General features: G+C 45.2%; 1 long non-coding RNA gene across 1 annotated transcript; it reads right to left on the bottom strand.

The window, feature by feature from the left end:
* Positions 1-16,367: 16,367 nt before the first annotated feature.
* On the bottom strand, positions 16,368-18,492 carry LOC144753410 (uncharacterized). The gene is made up of 2 exons (XR_013594345.1): positions 18,393-18,492; positions 16,368-16,550 (listed from the first exon to the last, which is right to left on the bottom strand). It is a non-coding gene; the product is annotated as an uncharacterized LOC144753410 (long non-coding RNA).
* Positions 18,493-20,727: the final 2,235 nt, after the last annotated feature.

Below are 20,727 nucleotides of genomic sequence, written 5' to 3'. Positions count from 1 at the left end.
GTGAATTTAGTGGAGTATATCTTGATATTTTTGGAAGGCCTATATATTTTCTAAGAATTTTCCATGCTTTATATGCTGCACTTACGATCTTAAATTTTATTTTCTTGTAGTAACTGGGTTCGATCAATCTTAAAAAAAGCCCTCTTGCTTTAATACCTAAGGAGAATTCATATATCGAAGGGGTATGTGCTAATGAAATTGGGGCTTTGTTACCAATAATTAAAGGAGATATATATTGTAATACCGCCGCCAGATAATAAAACAAAAGATGTGGTGTGGCCCAACCTCCTCTTTCCTTCGGTAGGATCATTTTTTTATAGGCCCTTCGAATGCCCTTATAACCCCATAAGAATTTCCCTATCATTTTTTCAGTTTGTTTAAAGAATTCTAATGGAAATTCTAGTGGTACTGTTCTAAATAAGTATATGAATTTTGGTAAGATCAGCATTTTTAATATATTGTTCCTTCCGTATAATGATAAATGTAAATGATCAATACGTTGTAACGTCGAATTGGCCTTTTTTAATACTGGATTAAAATTTATTTTAGGTATGTTAATAATTGGAGTAGTTAACTTAATACCTAAATATGTCGCTTCGGTAACTATGTTCATTCGGGATGGAGGATTTTGACTTACACAAAGAATTTGTGTTTTAGAGAGATTTAACTTATATCCTGAAAAGGAACCAAATTCTATTGCCATTTCCTCTACCCTGTTAAAAGCCTTAACTATGTCCTTAGTTACGACTACCACATCGTCTGCGTATACCAGTGCTCTATACTTCACTCCCGCTACCTCTACTGGGTTTATCTCATCATCCTGATTTAATTTATTCAAGAACATATCTATATAGATAGCAAAAAGAAGTGGGGAGGTTGGGCAACCCTGACGTGTTCCACGTTGGATAGAGAAGGAGGAAGATTTATTCAAGCCCAGTCTGACTCTAGATGTTGGATTTTGATATAGAGCCTTCAGAGCCACAATTATACCTGGTCCAAATCCCTTCATATCAAGTAGGTCCCAAAGATAGGGCCAAGCTACCCTATCGAATGCTTTTTCAGCATCCAATAGGGTAATTCCCATTGGTGTGTTGGTACCTTCTGCCCAATCCATCAGTGCAATAATTCTTCGAATATGATCAGAAGTATCTCTATTCGGGATAAAGCCATGTTGCCAACGTGATACTATTGTAGATATTCTTTGTGCAATTCTATGAGCTAAGATTTTGGAATATATTTTACTGTCGGCATTTATTAAAGAAATTGGCCTGTATGAGGCCAGGTTCTGGGGATCTTTATCCTTTTTGGGAAATGTCATAATTATAGATTCACTCCACGAGGATGGTGGATTCCCTCTCTGTGCCTCAAGGAAAGTGTTCAGTATATCTTGTTTTATAACATTCCTGAATGTTTTATAGAATTCCAGCGGAATACCATCAGGACCCATTGCTTTTCCTAACGCCAATGATTGTAATGCATTTTCTATTTCATCCCATAAAATATCAGTTTCTAGAGCCGATTTTTGGGCATCAGATAAACGAGTAACCTGGAGTGTTCTTCCAAAGGTCATGAAAAGATCTGGTGAATACGTTGAGGCATCATATTGGTATAGTTTAGCATAAAATTGACAAAAAATTTCCAATACTGACTCAGGTTTATTCTGTATCTGACCTGTGTCATCATATAGAGAATCTATAGTATTGTAGACCTCTCGTTGCCTAATTGTTTTAGCTAATACTCTACCTGAGTTCTCACCTAGTTCGTATATCTGAGAACGAAAAGTTGCCAACTGTTCCGCTAGTTTAGTTGCAAATATATCGTATACTCGTGATTTGTAAATAGCTAACTTATTCTCGATCTCCATTGTATCCTGTGACAGAGCAATTGCTGCTATAAGTTTCTTTTCCCAATCCAAAACTTTCTTATAGTTTAGTTCGGTTTGTTGTCGAGTGACCTTTTGTTTCTTAATAACATAAGACAATGATTCGCCGCGAATCCCTGCTTTAAAAGCATCCCAGACATTCTTAACTTGTGCTGTTCCTCTATTAATTTCAAAAAATTCCTTTATCCATTTTGACATATATTCTACATAATCCGAGTCTACTAGTAATTTCCTATCAAATGTCCAGGGTCTAAGCTGGGAAGACGATGAACTGTCTGTTTTAATTTCAATCATTATTGGATTATGGTCCGATATAATACGTGGATATAGTTCAAATGAAACATCTTTAATAAATACAGATTTGATAAAAAAATAATCCAAACGTACAAATTTTTTATGAGGGAACGAAAAAAATGTGAACCCTGGATGTATAGGATTTTTTTCATAGGCTACATCAGATAGTCCATGATCTAATAACAAAGAGCGAATTGCTCCAAATGTTTTTTTTTTGCCCCCTTGATACGGAGATGTACCACATATATTTACATTATCCTCAATATGAAGATTTAAATCTCCACAGACAATTAACGCAGGTGACCAGGAGGCAAGTTCTAAATTTAAGAAATTTAACACCTCTGGATCATCTATATTCGGAGCATATATTGAGCAAATTGTCCATAATCTATTGTTTATGCTAAGTTCCACTATTGCCCACCTACCGTATTCATCTGCCTTACATCGTTTAGAACATCCAAGACCTCTCCTTATCAAAATTGCTACTCCTTTTGTAGTTGTTCCCTGCCGTGTACAGGTTAATACGTCCATTCCTAGCTCATTATACATTTGTCTGTCCCTCCACATAATATGTGATTCTTGGATACAAAGAATATCGATCTTCATCGTTTGAATAATATGCGCAGCAATCCCCCTTTTTTAGGTCTCGGCTAAAGACGCGCGGAAGCGCGTCTCCGCCGAGATCTTTTGTTAGGGAGTGTGCTTCCCAGGAGACAGTTTGGGGCGCGCGCATCCCTGGAGCCGATTTGAAACGGGAACGCGCGCTGTGGCCAGGCGCTGTCTCCTGGGAAGCTCAAGCACCACACACGCATGCGCATACACACACACAAGCGCCCATGCACGCACATACATACATACATACAGAGACTCCCCCCCTGACACATACGCAAACACACAAGTGCACCGAGGCCCCCCCCTCCCCCGCCGTCACCGTCGCCTCCGCCGTCGCACACACACACGCAGACATACAGGCATTCTCTCCCCCCCCCCCGCCCCGCTCACCGGTCAAAGGCCCTCCGGACACGCAGACATACAGGCATTGTCTCCCCCCCCCCCCCGCCCCGCTCCGCTCCGCTCACCGGTCAAAGGCCCTCCGGACTTGTGCAGCCTCCGACCGCGGGGCTCTCCCTCGGTGCTCCTCCAGGCAGTCCGTGGGCGCGGGCTTCACAAAACGGAAGTCCCGCCCCACGATAGGTTTCGTTTTGTCAGTCCCGCCCCACGATAGGTTTCGCATGCAGCTCGTCTGTCTGCTGGGCCGGTGTCGGCTCGGTTTGTATCCTCGTACTAAACACATTTTTTATCATAAATGTTTTACTTACTGCAAAAGGGAAAGCTTGTTTGTTAATAGTGCACCCGTCAGCATTATGGAGCTAAACACATATTTTATCACATATTTTTACTTGCTGAAAAGGAGAATGTGTTTTGCAGTGTATTTATCAGACTCACGTCACGCCGCTTGCTGCGGGTCGGGGGCGCACCGGCTTTTGTTTTCCCAATCACGACCAAACTGGCAGTAATATTACTTTTTTTTTAAAATGGTAAAACAGTTGATTTTAAAAGTTTGTCGAGCGCAGCCATGGCCATTGCAGAGAGTGGAGTGCCGTGCTGGTTTAATGGACCGACAAGCAACACGCAATGCGGCTTTAAACATATATAATAACCACGGGCATATTGGTATCAGAGATTATATTTAGTTAGACTAAAGGGACAGGTGTATATGTAAGCAAATGTATTATTGTTTAAAAATAGAATTAACAAAGGCATCGTGCTCCAAAATGAAGAAACTTATGCAATTTTTTTTTAAAGCACCAGTGCAAACCTCCCGCACTCTGTTGACTTTATAACACCAGTAACCCGATCTTGTTCCAATTCCAAGAAACCTTTTGTGTTCCTGAAATATGGAAGGTGAAACCATGTGTAGAACATACATAGCCAATGGGAAATTTTAATGAACAGTAATTAATAATAAATCACAGCCGATCCTTAGCCTTTCAAATAATAAATAATCGACGAATACATTGATTTTCTTTCCACATAATCACATCTTTTGTAAAGAACACGTATTTCTCCACTTCTACTTGTTATGAAGTGCAGAGAATAGAGTGAGCGATGACTTATTCCACTTATGACAAATACCATCTTCTCCAATTCAACAGTTATGTGTTTTAACCACTCAGTCTACTTTTTTTTATCTGCAATGCCATGGATATCTGCAATCTTGATTGAAGAGATCGGCGACTTCTTAACTTTGGCAAAGGAGTTTTTGTAAACTAAATGGCAAACCCCCAGCTGTTCTCATCGCGCTGCAAAAAAACTGCTTATTATGAAAAAGTGAATCACACAGCCATCGACACACAAGAATCCCGTTTGCACTTCCTGGTGCACTAAATTCCACTCAAGACTCAAGTGAGTGCAGAGTAGTGAGTGCAGAGTAGTGAGTGCAGAGTAGTGAGTGCAGAGTGCAGAGTAGTGAGTGCAGAGTAGTGAGTAGTGAGTGCAGAGTAGTGAGTGCAGAGTAGTGAGTAGTGAGTAGTGAGTGCACAGTAGTGAGTAGTGAGTGCACAGTAGTAAGTAGTGAGTGCACAGTAGTGAGTAGTGAGTGCACAGTAGTGAGTAGTGAGTGCAGAGTAGTGAGTAGTGAGTGCAGAGTAGTGAGTAGTGAGTGCAGAGTAGTGAGTAGTGAGTGTAGAGTAGTGAGTGCAGAGTAGTGAGTGCAGAGTAGTGAGTGCAGAGTAGTGAGTGCAGAGTAGTGAGTGCACAGTAGTGAGTGCAGAGTAGTGAGTGCAGAGTAGTGAGTGCACAGTAGTGAGTAGTGAGTGCAGAGTAGTGAGTAGTGAGTGCAGAGTAGTGAGTAGTGAGTGCAGAGTAGTGAGTAGTGAGTGCAGAGTAGTGAGTGCAGAGTAGTGAGTAGTGAGTGCAGAGTAGTGAGTGCAGAGTAGTGAGTAGTGAGTTCAGAGTAGTGAGTAGTGAGTGCAGAGTAGTGAGTGCAGAGTAGTGAGTGCAAAGTAGTGAGTGCAGAGTAGTGAGTGCAGAGTAGTGAGTGCAGAGTAGTGAGTGCAGAGTGCAGAGTAGTGAGTGCAGAGTAGTGAGTAGTGAGTGCAGAGTAGTGAGTGCAGAGTAGTGAGTAGTGAGTAGTGAGTGCACAGTAGTGAGTAGTGAGTGCACAGTAGTAAGTAGTGAGTGCACAGTAGTGAGTAGTGAGTGCACAGTAGTGAGTAGTGAGTGCAGAGTAGTGAGTAGTGAGTGCACAGTAGTGAGTAGTGAGTGCAGAGTAGTGAGTAGTGAGTGCAGAGTAGTGAGTAGTGAGTGCAGAGTAGTGAGTAGTGAGTGCAGAGTAGTGAGTGCAGAGTAGTGAGTGCAGAGTAGTGAGTGCAGAGTAGTGAGTGCACAGTAGTGAGTGCAGAGTAGTGAGTGCAGAGTAGTGAGTGCAGAGTAGTGAGTGCACAGTAGTGAGTAGTGAGTGCAGAGTAGTGAGTAGTGAGTGCAGAGTAGTGAGTAGTGAGTGCAGAGTAGTGAGTGCAGAGTAGTGAGTAGTGCAATACGGGTTTAGACCCAAGAGAAGCACCCTGGACCAGTGCCTCAATCTCCACCTACTGATTGAGAAATACACCAGAGCTAAGGATGGGTCCATGTACCTAGGGTTCATGGACCTTTCCTCTGCATTCGATATGGTCAATAGATCTAAGCTTTGGGGTAAACTGGTCGAGATGGGTCTGGACAGATCTATAGTTAGCTTACTGTCCGACCTGCATTCTGGCCTGTCTGCTAAAGTTAGAGTCTCTACTGATGGAAGATGTACTGAAGTGTTTGCTTCGGAAAGAGGTGTCCGTCAGGGATGCATCTTGGCACCTCTACTGTTCACGCTGTATGTGAATGCTTTAGAGCCCGCCCTAAGAGGGGTCACCTGCGATATTCCACGTGCGGGGGGACAGGGTATCCCAGTTCTCCTGTATGCGGATGACGCGGTGCTTCTGGCACGAACAGGAGTGGGGCTACAACGGCTGCTGGATGCTTTTGAATCCTTTATGGGTTCCTTAGACCTGAAAACCAACGCAAAAAAATCCCAGATTATGCTTATGGGTTTGGCCTCAAGGAAATCCGCCCATAAAACCTTTCTCTGCGGAAGGGAAAAACTTGTTCGGGTTACTACTTTCCCCTATCTAGGGATCACTTTTGACGACAAAGGTAGTTGGGGCCCTCATGTAAAAAGTAGAGTAGCTATACTGGCTAGAACTTCCGCGGCCCTTCATGGTTTTTCAAAAAGACTAGGGGGAAGGCCTTTTGAAGCTATTAGTAAAATATACAAAGCCAAATGTATCTCTGTAGCTTCATATGGGAGCTCCCTTTGGGGGCATAAAAGAGTTGACCCCATACAGACCGCGGAAAACAGATTTTTCAGATTAGTTTTGGGCGTCCCGCAGTCAACCCCATCCTATACTGTCCACCAGGAAATAGGAGAAGGCTTCATTAGCGATATGGTTAGAACAGCCCCATTAATCGCATGGCTCAAGCTGTGGCTTAATCCTGAAATTTCCCTAAACCATTCCATAATAAGGGACTGTTTGACCCTGGATAAGGTACATAAGATTGGATGGTTAAAGTACATTAAGGACAGTTTTTGTAGGTTGGGGAGGCCTGAACTATATACAGCCATTGACTCTATAACATCCAATGATGTTGTATTCATCAAGGCCGCCATGAAAGATCTTCTTTCCTTGGAGAGGGAGGAAATCGAGCTACGGAAACCCTGTGTTAGGGCCAGCCTTCTGCTGGCTATACCTAGTGGTCCTGACAACTACCTTAATGTGGTGACTAACTCTTATCACAGGTTCATTTTAACCCGTTTTAGACTTAACCTAATTCATTTTAACTTGGGTTTTTACTCTGAGTGGAGTACCCCGGAAAAGGCCCCGCCATGTTCATGTGATCTTTTTTCAGATCAGAGCACAATGCACTTTATAATGTTTTGTAGCCATTATAATGATGTCCGGAGGCAGTTTCTCGTTCCTATACTTAAGGAAGCGGGATTCATTCTGGTCCGACCTGCTCTTATTTATCTACAAATGTTGCAAACTCCCAGGATCATGTTTTTTGTGGCAAATTTCCTGGTAAGAGCAATAAGAAGCAGGAATACCAGACTCAAGAGTGCAGACTTGCTTATCAACTAGTCGGGCTGATGGCAACTTCAGGTTAATGAATTTTAGATCAAATTGTGTATCTTAGTAGATCAATTATTCGGGGATTATTCCTTGGGATACTGCACTTTATCATGTACTTTACTATTAATGTACTTTAACACTACGCAATTACAAAGTCTTAATGAATTGTACATGGTACACTGCTTTTTATCTGAAATGCTCTTTTTTAAAGTTTTAATAGTTTTTTAATTGTTTTTAATCTGCTTCTTTTCATTTATGTTATTTGTTGTTTTTTGTGCCATTGTCTTTGTATGATATTAAGTTATCGCAATAAAGAACTTTGACTGACTGACTAGTGAGTAGTGAGTGCAGAGTAGTGAGTAGTGAGTGCAGAGTAGTGAGTAGTGAGTGCAGAGTAGTGAGTGCAGAGTAGTGAGTGCAGAGTAGTGAGTGCAGAGTGCAGAGTAGTGAGTGCAGTGTAGTGAGTAGTGAGTGCAGAGTAGTGAGTGCAGAGTAGTGAGTAGTGAGTAGTGAGTGCACAGTAGTGAGTAGTGAGTGCACAGTAGTGAGTAGTGAGTGCACAGTAGTGAGTAGTGAGTGCACAGTAGTGAGTAGTGAGTGCACAGTAGTGAGTGCAGAGTAGTGAGTAGTGAGTGCACAGTAGTGAGTAGTGAGTGCAGAGTAGTGAGTAGTGAGTGCAGAGTAGTGAGTAGTGAGTGCAGAGTAGTGAGTAGTGAGTGCAGAGTAGTGAGTGCAGAGTAGTGAGTAGTGAGTGCAGAGTAGTGAGTAGTGAGTGCAGAGTAGTGAGTGCAGAGTAGTGAGTGCAGAGTAGTGAGTGCAGAGTAGTGAGTGCAGAGTAGTGAGTGCAGAGTAGTGAGTGCAGAGTAGTGAGTGCAGAGTAGTGAGTGCAGAGTAGTGAGTAGTGAGTGCAGAGTAGTGAGTGCAGAGTAGTGAGTAGTGAGTGCAGAGTAGTGAGTGCAGAGCAGTGAGTGCAGAGCAGTGAGTGCAGAGCAGTGAGTGCAGAGCAGTGAGTGCAGAGCAGTGAGTGCAGAGTAGTGAGTGCAGAGTGGTGTGTGCTGTTGAGTGCAGACTGCTGTGTATTGGCAATGTAAATGACAATGCCATTTATTTATGATTTAAAGAAAAAAAAGAAATGTCATGAGCAATGCCAATAGCTCTACCTTTAATGATGCCGAGACCATTGCATTGCAAATGCTTGTTTTTTATCGTTTAGGCCACATATATTCCAAGAACATATTCGTAGTTTCTCCATCTTGTTTAAGAATTACATCACAAGTCTTCATATTTTTTACATCTCTGAAATGAAATCCTTTACCTAAATTTCCTCCACTGACTAACATCACGTTCTTATTGAGTTTTCTTAAATTTAACAACTTCAGTTCGTGCAGCCACACATAAAATTTAATAACTGAACAAAAGCAAAAGCAAAAGATAGAAAAGTTGTCCCGCTCAAACAGATTATTAGATTTTCTGACTTTGTTTGCCCCTTCCCTTACCTCCCCAAGCCTCCCCTGACTCTGGCCTAGCCATCCCTCCCCCACCCTTTCCCCCTCCCAAATGAGGCTTAGGGACACATTAGTCCCTAGAAGTGATGACATGAGTTGCGCTGTTTGACTCTAGTCTCTCGGCTCACCTCTAGTACACTCTTTTTTTATCAGTATACGACAGCCTATAACCATCACAAAGAACAACAATTATACTTCTAACATCAGTCAGTCCAGACATCAAAAACCTGAAAACAGCAAAAAAAGTTATATAAATACAGAATAGACAAAAATAGCCTCTTTTAGTCTATCACAATATGTAAAAAAAAAAACCAAAATTAGTTCCATCTCCTTAAATTCCTTAGGCTCCTTTCATAGCTTTTTTTCACAGTCAAGAACTCATAATGAGGCCAAGAATTCTTTTGCCGCCTTTTCAGAGGTAAAAAAATAAGAACGTTCTTTGTATACTATCTTAAGTTTAGCCGGGTTCAGTAGGAAAACTTGTGCGCCTTTAGATTGAAAAGTTGGTATGAGCTGACGTAGTTGCCATCGCAATTGAACAGTAGTATGGCAGTAATCAGGCCGAACAAAAAATTCCAGACCCTTCCCTTTACGCTTGTTGTTAGGTCTGGCCAGGTCATAAAGGGCTTCTCTTGCCAAAAAATTATTTAAAGAGATTAGTATTGCTCTTGGAATGTGCTTTGCATCTTGTCGAGCATTCCTTTGAAATGGAAATCTATGGGCTCTCTGTATTTCCATCTCCCATTTCCAATGATTCAACTCAGGAAAGGCATCCTTAAATAACTCCACCACAAATAGACGAGCATTTGACCCCTCGCTCCCCTCTGGAATGTTCAAAATTCGAAGGTTGTTTCGTCGCAACCTGTTTTCTAAGTCCACGAGCTTCCAATTAATCTCCTCCTTTAAACCTTCCATTGCCATTATCTGCGTTTTTTGTTCGGCCACAGAATCTTCAACTACTGAAATCCTGTTTTCCGTTTCTGTTACCCTAGCAATAGTCTCGTTGGATGCTTTGATTACTTTCCTTAGATTATTTTGCACTTTTTTCACTGCGCCTTGCAGTCGTAAATTCTCAGTTCTAGTCTCTTCCCTGTGCTGAAGCATCACTTGGTATAAAACCTCTAGAGTAATTTCTGGAGCTTCTGACCCTCCTGAGTTTTGATTTAATCTCCCCGTAATCTCCGAAGTTGACAAGGAAGGCTGACCATTAGTAGCTTGTATAGTGAGTATTGAGTTATCGTCGGCCCCCCACTCAGGTCTATCCAAGGAGCCAGTTTCAGATTCATCCTCACTCACAATATCGTTTCTTGCACCTTGCCCAAGTTCAGGTAATGACTTCTCTGAATCGCTCAGTTCTCTCCCTCTCTCTTCAGTATCAGATTCTAATGCTTGAGACAAATCTGTCATAGAATAAAAGTTCCCTGCAGAATCAATAGAGTCTGTATCTTCGATGGGAGGTGGCTCAATTAGGACTTCACTAATAGTGTTGGAACCTATAACTGTGTCAGCTACTAATACTGTTAATGGTGCAGTTATCCCATTACCTGAATTATTGTCCTCATTGATAGATTTCAAAGGATATTTGTCTTGCTTGTGGCTTTGAGCACTTATGTTTTTCGATTGTTCGAACAATACTTTCTCAGCAGCAGCAGGTATTTTTTTTGTAAACATCCCTGGCATCTTAGGGATTGCACCCAGCCTACAACTCCCAGAATTCATCTGGGCTGAATCGTCTAACACCTGGATCTCCGGAGAACCTGGAGGAGCAACAGACGCTGGGGGGGGCTCTGAGGTCACACTCACTGAGGCATTCACACTTGTACTCAGAATACTGCCATCAACTGTACCCCCCATTGCTCCCCCCGTCACTCTCTGACCTGAGTCTTGCGCTGCCGCCGTTGTTGCTCTCGTCTTCGGCTTCGTTTGCTTGAGTGACGCTCCAATATTAGGATTTTTTGGAGACATTTTAGAAAACGCAGCACTCCAGCGTCTCCGCCGTCTCACCCTCCCTGCAGGCTCCGTCCTGCTCTCTCCTGCTTGCTCATTCAATTTCACTCCCGATATTCCCTTAACTCTCCTTCTCTCCTTCTCTCTGTCGGTAAGCGATAAGCAGTAAGCGTGGTGAGCGTGATGATTGCAGCGCTGATTTGCAGTGGAGGAGAGGAGAGGTCAGAGGCGTGCGACTCACTTCGATGGAGCCTGAGCGGAGCGTTCTTCGGTAGCAGGTTATTCGGCAGCAGGCAGCAGGTCCACTAATTGTATGTACATATGTAATCTATGTGCATATCGGCTCTTCCCTCATTATCATTATCAATAGCTGGTTCCTCATTCCACGTTCTGTTCTCCAGCACTAACGTAACCTGGGAATTACACCGGTTTTCCTGATCGTAAGAATATGAGGCGTTCCCAGAGACCGGAGCCCAGTCCAGTGCAGCTCACTCGGACGCTGTTGCGTCCGCCATCTTGACCTCTCCCTTCTGTTCAACAATAGTGTGGGGTCCACTCCACCAGTCTTGGAGAGCTGCTGGGGCCACTGGCTCCAATACCCACACTTTCTGTCCTGACTGGTAAACAGTCAGCACAGCCTGGTCATGCAAGGCTTTCTGTAATTCCTGACTGGCCTTCAGGTTTTTAGTTGCCTTTTTCATGTACTCAGCCATCCCGAAGCGGAGACCAAGTACATAGTCCACTATGTCATGTTTAGGGGTTTTGAGAGGTAACTCCCATCCCTCCTTCACTAGACACAATGGACCTCTGACAGGGTGCCCACACAGAAGTTCAAATGGGCTGTAGCCAACCCCCTTCTGAGGAACTTCCCTGTATGCAAACAAAAGGCAGGGTAGCAGGATATCCCATCTCCGCCTGAGCTTTTCTGGGAGACCCTTAATCATACCCTTTAAGGTCTTGTTGAACCTTTCAACTAGACCATTGCACTGTGGGTGATAGGGTGTGGTGAACTTATAGTTCACTCCACACTCCTTCCACATTGCAGTCAAGTAACTAGACATAAAGTTTGCACCTCTGTCTGATACAACCTCCTTAGGGAAACCTACTCTTGAGAAAACTCCCAAGAGGGCTCTTGCCACAACAGTTGCTGTAGTGGTCCTAAGTGGTATAGCTTCTGGGTATCTGGTGGCATGATCCACTACCACCAGAATAAACCTGTGCCCAGAGGCTGTTTGGGGATCCATTGGACTAATAATGTCAATCCCCACTCTTTCAAAAGGAACCCCCACCACAGGTAGTGGTATAAGTGGGGCCTTTGTAGTGCCACCTGCTTTGCCACTGGCTTGGCAGGTTACACAGGAGCGACAAAACTCCTTGGTGTCTTCTGACATGTGGGGCCAGTGAAAATGAGGAACAAGCCTGTCCCAAGTTTTATTCTGGCCAAGATGTCCTGCAAGGGGAATGTCATGGGCTAGTGGCAAAAGGAAGCCCCTGAATGCCAAAGGTATGACCAACCTCCTGGAAGCACCAGGCTTGGGGTCTCTACCCTTTGAATACAGGAGCCCTTCATCCCAGTAAACTTTATGGGTTCCACTAGCATTCCCTGCAGCCTCAGCAGCAGCTTGCTGTCTGAGGGGTTCAAGAGAAGGGCAGTCCAACTGCACCTGCCTCAGATCTGCCCTGGAAGGTCCCCCTGTCCCAAGAAACTCAACCTGATCAGGTTCAAGCTCTTCTAGGACAGTTCCTTCTTCAGGCTCACAATCAGCTTCCTCAGAAGGCTGATCCTCACTCTGAGACAGGGGGAAGGCACAGCCTTAACCCTACTGCTCCTTTTCCTGATAATTTACAACAAGGGGTGGTGATGGACAGAGTCTCTGAATTAAGCAGAGTACTCTCACCCAGTCAAGAGATCAGGGCTAGATCCAACACCTTTTCCTGATAGGCTACAGGTCCATTATTCCAGAATCCAGTGCCTGTTCAGTGTTGCAATTTTTGACCTGTGACCTAGTCACAGCAAGAACATCTGCTAGGATGCCTAACATTTCTGCATGTGTCCTAAACTACACTTCAGACCAGGCTGAAGTCTCTAGGTCATGGGTACTCACTAAGCATGGGCGGATTTTGCGGATTCGCAATCCGCGAATTTGCGAATTTGCGTATTCGCGGATTGCGAAAATACGCGAAATCCGCGAATTCTCGCGGATTAGCGGATTTTTTGGGTGTGTGTGTGTTCGCAGGGGTTTCTGCAAGTTCGCGAGGGTTTTGTACTATTTCGCAAATTGCGAACTTACTTGTCGGGTCGCCAGTTTAGCGAACTTGTTGTTTCTACGTGCCCAGCCTGTTTGCTAAGCTTTCTTCATCACTGCCACCCTCTGTCACCACTGGCACTCTCTTTGGTCACCCATGCCACCCTCTGGCTCACCCATGTCACCCTCTGTGTCATCACATCACCCTCTAGTTCACCAGTGTACATTATTGGGGCAAAGCAAAGCACTGCCATCCTCTGTCAACACTGGCACTCTGGTTCACCCATGCCACCCTATGGCTGGCACACCCATGCCACCCTCAGTGTCATCACAACACCCTCTGATTGACCACTGAGTGAACAAACACCTGCTAAGTGCTTTAAGTTTTGCAAACAACAACACCTGCCCTGCCCCAACTGACATTAATGAAGGCTGGCACCTGCTTGTCTGCTCCCTTTCCTTTTTGTTGCAAATGCAATGTAAATAATTTTTTTTAACAGGATGCAATGGCATACTTGTAACTATTCTGTGACTGTCAGAGCAGGGTCACACAATAGTTGCAAGTAGGCAACTGGATTCTGGAGGGCCCCTTCAGGAAGCACTACAGGTAAATGGTTACAAATGATGAGCTCGAACTTTTGCACCTGCTCGTTCGTTTTGCTTTTGCAAAACTCGTTTTTCGGTAATTTCGCCCTATTCGCGGGGCGCGTCGTAGTGCGAACTGGCCCGTGGAGGCCGCGAACTCGTGCGAGTTACCTCAAGGTTGAGTATGGGCGCCGCCATTTTGTTTGCGTGACGTATTTCCGTTTCCGCCCGCTAAGTGTAATCTCGCCCGACTCGCGCCTTGCGAATACAAGTTCGCACGAGTTCGCGAGAGAAATCGCGTGCGAACTTACTTACGCGCACGTGATCGGGCCGCCATCTTGTTTTTCATTCATTCCTATGTGTCTGGGTATGGTGTTTCTATCCTCTCTATATCTCTGCCATCCTTTGCTTGTTTTAATATTTTTTTGATCTATTTAACTTATTTTCTATCCCTGTATTTTTCTAGATCTATATTTTTGTGTTTTAGGCTATTTTTGTTTACTTTTGAACTACTTTTTTAAACTTTTACTTTCCTTCTTCCCTACTCTTATTCTTTTTCATTTTGTCTCTTCTTTACTGCTCACACCTGCCCAGAACATGGTCAAGACAGCTGTGAAGCTGCCCAAGACGGGCACCGCAGCCCGTGCCCGGCTCCCGTGTGGTCGATTGAGGGCGGAAATGGTGGTGCCCCGGGAGATTTTCAGCCCTGAGGAGGTGGGCGCACTTGTTTTTTACGTGCAGCGCCGTCTCCCCAGGACCATCGCGGCAGGCGGCAGGATTGCTGCTGGTTACACCAACAGCCAGGAGCGACGGAAGCGGTGGGGGCAGGTGTGCCGGGCCCTTTTTAAGATCACGGGGGTCCAGCGCACCTACAATCAGGTCACCCACCGCTGGACCGACATCCTTGACCGAGAGCGTGACCTGCTAGACGTGCTGGGAGTGGAGGTCCCCGGTCTTGGTGAGTAGTAGTAGCAATTTTTTCATTAATATTTCAAAATCTTCTGTGCATTTCAGGTGCACTGTTCTCCTTGTCTGTGCCGGTGCCACTGCTTATTTGTTATCTATTTTGTGTTCATTTAATTGGGCTGAGTATGAGTGTATTTTACAGAACTGCGTAATGCTAGACACGTAGGGGAAGATTTACAAGCCCCTTGTTCCACGTTTACACTGCCTTACCTGACGCACAGCGACGTAAACGTGGCGCATCCCTGCGAGTCATGTACAACGTGATGCATCTAAGGAGATGCGCCACGTGAATGCCTGGGCCTGCGCCTCAATGGGTGCGTTCCCACGCAGGGGGGGAGTGGGGGGTGGGTGGTGCCGGTCAGGCAGATGTGTGCCTCGCAAAAGTGCCTGCGTGAAATCTACAAGATTTAACGCAGGCACTTCCGCGACGCTGCTATGTCAATTCTTTATGCCTGCTTGCTTGAAGCAGGCGTAAGGACTGATGCGGTATGTAGAGTATTGGGCAGCCCTGAGCACTGCTATAGTTGCATTGCGCCCGCGACGCGACTCTAGAGATGCGCCCCTATTTCGTCACGAGATGCGTCACGCATCTGCCTACCCTTGCGCCAGGGTTTGCCGCATTGTAATAGCGGCGCATCTGCCGTGACGCAAGGTTAGTTTTGCGTTACGTATTTGTTCTGGTGCACATCTGGAGGTGTCCAGCTCAGAACTCGTAAGTATGCCCGTAAGTGTCAGATTAGCAATTACCTGCGTATCCCTGCAAAGTGTGTGGCACGGCAGCACCACCCATGGTGCGCCGTATTTACAATGCGGCACACCATGGTCCCAAAACGTCACCGAAGCGTTACGCATCGGTGCCGTAAAGGCGGCTCTTTGATGGAGTTGCGTTGCAACGATGGCGCAGCTCCAGCAATGCTGCGTCAAGCCGTAAGTCTGCTTCATGCAGGCGCAGGGTTTCAGTGACGCATCATTGTCCTAAATGACTGATTGAAATTTTATATATTCCCCATAGCCACTTTTAGCATGCGTTCCTGCGCAGGAACGCCCTCCCTTGCGATGGAATGCTCCCTAATGGCGCAGGGTTTTAGAATGGGATGCATCTCCCATATGCGTCACGTTGTTAATATACGCCACACCATGGCGCCTCTCTTGTGGCGCTGCGTCACAAAATTGACGCAAGAATGGAGCAAAAGAGCTGCAAGGGGCTTGTAAATCTGCCCCTAGAGTAGAGGCTCAGGTGCAGTCCTTCCTTTGTAGCCCTCTTTTTGGATGAAATAGTAGGTTCTTGTTCTTTCTAAATGTTTGATTTGGTTGACAAGGACATCGGCAAGCAGCAATCATCAATGTTTTCTGTTATTTCTTTCATGTTGTACGTCAGGTCCGCCCAGGGGCAAGCGGACCGAAAAATCTGATGCAGCAGTGGCTCCAAAGGAGGAGGATGCAGGCCAGGGCGGCGAGTGCTCCTTTGCTGGCCCCAGTAAGTTTTCATTTAAATATAGAGGACCTATTGTTGTCCAAGCATTCCTAATTTAATTGTTTCGAAATAGTGTTTAGATAGGAGCAAAATCAATAATCCTACTGTTGCAGGGACAATTCTCCACAAACCGAACTATGGACACCAAAGACCAGAGTAATAATATTTCAGAGTGGCGTGTTTGGCACACTGTATAAATAAACCTGGTAGTGTCAGCAGCACAGATTCCTCCTTCCAAAAATTGCAAAACTTTCCGCTCAGTCACTCTAGTCTGGACTCTCTGGAGGAAAAACTACAGAGTCAATTCAAGTTTAAAAGCTTTATTAAAAGTTTAAGTAAACACATATATTAAAATAAAGTTAGTTGGAAATGGAAAAGTGCTTGGTGCTGAGTTGATGAGTACTGGATTGGTACACATTTCTTGTGGTCGAGCCGAGCTTTCACCTGGTTTCAAGTTGATGTTCCTCTTGTCCTTAGAAGTCCAGTTTCTGTCTGTTCAGAGAAAAATAATGTGTGTTAAAATTAAGCAAGCATTCAACAATTGTGACAAAAAAATTAAGCAAGACAACAGCTTTCCCTGGAAGGAGGGACATTTACTTTAGACTAGAGTAGACAGTCAATTACTTTTTCAGTTGTTTTCACATTTTTTCATTCATAGACCAAATACTAGTGGAGTGGTGTAATCTAACATTCTTAAATCTACTTTGTAGGTGGAACATCTGGTGGCGGGGCCAGCTCGGATGTGGTCATCATTGACTCGGAGTCCGAGGGTCAATCTGGGGAGGAGGCAGCGCTAGAAGAGTCGGACCAAGAAGAAGTACAGACTGTGAGGAAGGAGACAGTGGCGGTGGCGAGTACAGGTAAGCTGGATCATGGTACTATCTGACTCTTAGATAGGATATGATGTGTATCCAGTGGTGGCCCAGTGACAAATTACAATATGGTAATTACAGCAGGCTGGGACCGAAAGACAGATAGAGGCAGAGACAGAGAGAGAGGAAGACAGACGGAGAGAGAGAGATGGAGGGAGCCAGAGGGAGGGTGAGGGAGGGAGACAGAGAGAGAGAGACAGCGAGGTAGAGGGAGACACAGGGAGACAGAAAGAGGGAGACAGAGAGAGAGAGAGAGAGAGAGAGAGAGAGAGAGAGAGAGAGGGAGGGAAACAGACATATCGCCTGGGCCTGGTGCAGATGATACGGTTGCTGGTGTGGTTAACGGCTCAGAGGAAAAATCACTCACTTCTGCCAGATCTCTTTCATATGAAAGAGCACCAAACCAAGGATACAAGTGAGTTGTGGGAAGGGAAATGGTGATTCAAGCGCCCCTCCCTGCGGACGCCCATGATACTGGCCTGAATAGTTTTGTACTGCCCTGGCTAGTTGCTAGTTGTACTGTGACACAACTTCCTGCTGAATCATTTTGTGTTAATCATATTCCTAAAGAGCATTGCTTACAGATTATGTCTTTCTTTCTTCATATAGTTGGCAATACTAAAACCTCCAAACCAACGAGGAGTATGCTGGCTGTACTGGCCCGGCAACGGAGGCTGGAAGCAACTGTTGCCGAATATCGGCGACTGGTGGAACTCGAGGGGGATGACACGCACTCCAGTGCATCAAACTTAACATCGTCTACATCCTCCTCTGTTACCCCACGTTCTGCCGGTAAGCACAGTGCTCCAGCGAACCGGAGCCGTGCCGGAAGACGCCACCGCCGAGCAGCAAAAGCTGCACCTCGCAGCACTGTTAAAGGTCGATTGCGCCGTGCACTCCGCAGAGTGTCAGACCTAGAGGCGGAGGTCCAGAAATGGCACAAATTTCAAAATGTGGTGGAGGGCCTCCGCCTAGATCAAGCCATCCTCCAAGAAAAATATGATGCCCTGGCCCTAAAGCATGATGCCCTGGAGGCCAAACTTACCAGCTTGCATCCCTAGAGTGTCCCTTGCCCCTTTTTTTGAGACTTTTCGGGGGTGGGAATTGGGAGTTGGGTTTTTTGGGGACTTTTGAGGACTATTTATTTGTTGGGGTTAGGGAGGGTCTTGCGGGAGATTATTTTGTTAGGGATATAAATATACTTTTTCAAACTTTATCTGAGCATACCTGTTTTTTTACTACTTTTGAGCTGGGTGGGTGGTGGTTTTGCAGTAATTTCATTTAACTGAACACTGTCATCGTGTTGGTTGACGTGCAATAGGCCAAATGTTTTCCTAAGTAAATGCCTGTCACAGAGTTTGTTAATTCAAGAGCCCTAGGACTTTACTGCTAGTACCACTGTCACTCTCTCGCCTCTCCGAATACTCCATTATACTACCTCCCATCCAAACGCTTATCTTACCTGTAATTTGTGTTTGAGGGCTGGCTCCACCTGGAATTCACAGAGTCCTAACGCGTTCTGCAGCAGGGCCACAACTGGAGTTTCCCGGCGTGGATTTTCTGCAAATCAAAAGCAATCAACATTAGAAATGTGGTAGCGGTGCTGACACAACCCTAAAACCTAGAAGCCCCAGAGACAGCACCCCTGAGACAGGCAAGCGAGCAATATAACGCCTACACGTTCACGTGCAATAGGCCAAATGTTTTCCTAAGTAAATGCCTGTCACAGAGTTTGTTAATTCAAGAGCCCTAGGACTTTGCTGCTAGTACCACTGTCACTCTCTCACCTCTCCGAATACTCCATTATACTACCTCCCATCCAAAAGCTTATCTTACCTGTAATTTGTGTTTGAGTGCTGGCTCCACCTGGAATTCACAGAGTCCTAACGCGTTCTGCAGCAGGGCCACAACTGGAGTTTCCCGGCGTGGATTTTCTGCAAATCAAAAGCAATCAACATTAGAAATGTGGTAGCGGTGCTGACACAACCCTAAAACCTAGAAGCCCCAGAGACAGCACCCCTGAGACAGGCAAGCGAGCAATATAACGCCTACACGTTCACGTGCAATAGGCCAAATGTTTTCCTAAGTAAATGCCTGTCACAGAGTTTGTTAATTCAAGAGCCCTAGGACTTTGCTGCTAGTACCACTGTCAATCTCTCGCCTCTCCGAATACTCCATTATACTACCTCCCATCCAAAAGCTTATCTTACCTGTAATTTGTGTTTGAGGGCTGGCTCCTTCATTTCTTCATTTCTTCATTGTGCAGAATCCAGGCATCAGCATTATGGGTAATGGATAGGGTGAGTCTGGAGGAGGAGGACTCAGGATAGACGACCAGGACTGAGTTCTTGTCAACTAACTGTTGTGAACCTGAGGAATGCTGCGGCATCAAAATCAAGACAGTTCTGCTGATGGGCTTGTTGTTTGATTGGGTGATTACAGTTTTGTTGGGAATGTGATGAAGCACTTGCTAAAGAAAGACAGACACACAGGAATAAAAGTGAATAAGGAGGACTATTTACAATTAATGAATGAATGATTGAGTCATTTTCAGAACTCGCTGTCAGGGAAGCAGAACTCGTCCTCATACTCTGCTAAATCATCAGTCGGGGTTACTTCTGGTAACTGAGGAGAACTTTCCTCGGGTAGGGCGGTGTCCTCTTCTTCCTGCGTGCATTCTCGTACTCTGTAATCTGGTGGTATGAAGTGCTGGTTCATCTTTATCAAGGTGAGCCGCTCCACATTTGCGGGCAAGAGGCGGGACCTTTTGGAAGTCACAATGCCACCAGCAGAACTAAAAACACGTTCTGAAGACACGCTTGCGAGTGGGCAAGACAAGTAATTGATAGCCAGGTTGGTGAGCTCTCGCCATATTTTTCTTTTCCCATGCCAATACGCCAATGGGTCCTCAGTAATATTGACCTCTGTTGAGTCATCCAGATAGGCCTGCACCATTGAAAGAATGTCCTCCCGGATTCCTGTACTTTGCACTTCTGTGTCCTTTCTAGGACCAGGAAACCCTAGCTGAGTTAGCCAACTCGCTTCAGACATATCGCATGCGCCTGGTGCAGATGATACGGTTGCTGGTGTGGTTAACGGCTCAGAGGGAAAGTCACTCACTTCTGCCACAGGCACAGATGCAGACGGGCTTTTTTGGGACGCCTGATCGCCTGCTGATTCACTAGTAGTACTGTCTTCTCCTACAGTTTCCTTCCGTTCTATTTCAAAACGAATGGCTGACTGAGCTAGCCAACCTTTGTACTCTGTAACATCCGATGTTTCAAAAGGAATTATTACTTTGCCAAACAATGGCTTTTTGTAACGTGGATCCAGAATAGTAGCACAAATGTAGTGCTGTTGTTTCTTGATATTTACAAGCCGTTCATTGCTAACTAGGCGTTGTAATAATCTCTGCGCCAACTCATGTGCTTCGTTCTTTCCAACGTCCTTTAATTGTGAAGACACCACCTTGACTTGGTGCTCGAGCTTCAGCAACAGTGGGATAGCTTTGCTCAAAGAACAGTCCTCCCTGCTCACGTCACGCGTGAAGACCTCAAAAGGCCGAAGCATGTCTGTCAGGCTTTTAACTAGCTGCCATTGCTCCACCGCTAGCATCATTCCTGTCGTATCACCACCCAGGTTGTAGAAATACTCATTGACTACTGGAAACAGCTCATGCAGACGCTCAAGCATGTAGAAGGTTGAGTTCCAACGTGTTGCCACCTCCTGGATAAGTGCTTTCACTGGCATTCTACGTTCATTTTGCTTGCGCCTCAGCTCCTTCCGGGCCTTAAAAG

Source organism: Lissotriton helveticus, chromosome 5_1 (assembly GCF_964261635.1).
Source record: "Lissotriton helveticus chromosome 5_1, aLisHel1.1, whole genome shotgun sequence".
Classification (NCBI taxonomy): Eukaryota; Metazoa; Chordata; class Amphibia; order Caudata; family Salamandridae; genus Lissotriton; species Lissotriton helveticus.
Note: the sequence above shows the minus strand (reverse complement) of the source record. Positions and strands in the feature narration are given on the sequence as shown.